This window comes from Pinus tabuliformis, chromosome 5_2 (genome assembly GCF_031772625.1).
Source record: "Pinus tabuliformis cultivar Carrire ecotype Pingquan chromosome 5_2, CPIR1, whole genome shotgun sequence".
Lineage (NCBI taxonomy): Eukaryota > Viridiplantae > Streptophyta > Pinopsida > Pinales > Pinaceae > Pinus > Pinus tabuliformis.
The window spans coordinates 1,135,761,811-1,135,763,946 of NC_142306.1; positions in this window are offsets into that span (position 1 = coordinate 1,135,761,811).

The following is a 2,136-nucleotide window of genomic DNA, read 5'->3' on the forward strand; positions in this document are numbered from 1 at the left end:
ATACTCCGTGCTGGTTGTTAACACCCAGGTTGTTCCCTATGACTCCCAAGGGAATACGGCCGGGGTAACCACTAACCAATCTTTGGATCACAGTTTCTAGCCAAACTGTAATCAGAGAGGGCTCTTTCTTTATGATTTGTCTCTGTTATGATGGTGTTTTAGGCTAGCTATTATGCTCAGGTTTTGGTTTATGTTTTGGTTGAAGGATTTCTTTCGGGTCTTATGATATACTGTTTAGAGAGTAAAATATCATTGGGCAATGGAGTCTCGAGTTGTGAAGTGCTTAGATATGCAGGATTGGTGGTGCTCAAACTGCAGGGCCAATTTTGTATTTCAGACAGACAAATTTAGTTTAAATGGTGATGTATGTCAACCAATAGAAAGAAATTAAGAATTTTCTATTAAGCTGGTGAGGTGAAAGTGTAACACACTGCACAGGAGCAAACTTGAATTCCTGTGACAAAGGCCACTGTGAAAGATGTATTCTGAAAGTGCAGCAATTAAGAATTACACTTATCAAGATTGCATCTGAAGAAAACATTGATTAACAACACAGATTGAACTCAGGGTATTCATTGAATAAATCCTGAAAGTTATTCTTTTTCCTTGTTGCTAAATATGTAAAGTTAGATAACATATGGATTTTAACAAACAAAATACATAACAGAGAGAGTTACAGAGACTTATTGTATGATGAAATACACAGGAATCCAACAGTTTCCAACAGACACCAGGACGCATTCAACACCTCAGAAATCCAAGAAATTCCATCACTTTCTTTATTAACTTCTGAAAGGATTACAGCATAAGAACTTCTTCAGGAGAAATCAACAACAACCCTTGCAAGCTCATGCGAAGGGGACTTTATAGGAATTTTTATACAAAATATCTCAGGCATTGAGTCATCTGAGAGAGAAAATATCTTCATAGATTCGTACAGAAAGTAGAAAAGAAGTTATTGCAACTTTGAATGCAGGATAAATGCTCTTTATGTCTGTCAGAGGATAATTTGACCTTTGGAGGTCATTGAGTCGGTTGAGCCGCTTTGCTTTAATGCTGAATAATGTGTCTTTATTTCTTGCTGCGCTGTATTTTCTCGGCCCTGCCACCTGTAGTTTTCTACTTCTGCTTTGTTGGCCGGTACACCCGCTGAGTTGGCTCAGCTTTAATCCACAATGCATGCTGATTTTGTTAAACTGTGCTCTGCATGACAACTGATATTTTTTAAGAAACAAAAATTGGTGAGTGGCTCCCTGTTTACAAAATCTTCTGTATTGCATTTATCCACCAGTCTTGCGTAGGGAGTTGATGCCTAAGAATGGAATCCATTGTCTCCTCTTCCTCTGTATACTTGAAGAAATTGGGAGCCACCCCAAACAGGTGATAGATCTCATTCATTATAAAAAATAGTTTCTCTACTCTGTTATAGAGAGTCTGTCCTGTGGCTGGCCCTGTTTCCTTTGAGGTGCTGGGCTTCTCATTGATCTGACTAGTGGCAAATGTGTTGACCCTTTTGGCATACTGGTCATGTGTGAACAATCTCCCTGCGCTGTTCAGTAAGCTAGGGAGTCCTCTGTTTTCTAACACCTGAAACTTTTCCAAAAACCTGTTCACCTCAGTCTGCATATCCTGGGTTCTTCTTTCCAATGTCTGCACTAAGTTTCTCAGTGTGAGAACCCTTTTGACCATTTGGATAGTCTCAGTTCTATTTGTAATTCCCATGGTAGCTAACTGAGAACTTGTTTTATGGTTAAGTATATTGATCATTCTGGTGGCCACTTCAGGCATATTGCTCAATAAAGCTCTTGATCTGTGAACCTCCTTCTGTGCCTTTGGAATGAGCTCTAATTGCTCATGGATTGTCTCAATATATGGCCATTGCTCATTGATAGATTGACCAATGTTAGCCCACAGCACTATTTTAAGCTCAGCCACCACCTTATCCAACTTGAGCTCATTCTCTAGCTCTTTGATCTTGTCTTTAAGGGCTTTGATTTCCCTGCCCTTTTCTGCCACTTCTCTCTTTGATTTATCATGCCTGTCATTGACTTTGGCTAACTTTTCCCTGGTCTCATTTAACTCTGTCATTTGAGCTTCCAGGATTTGGATTTCATTCTTCAGCTTTTGCATATCCAG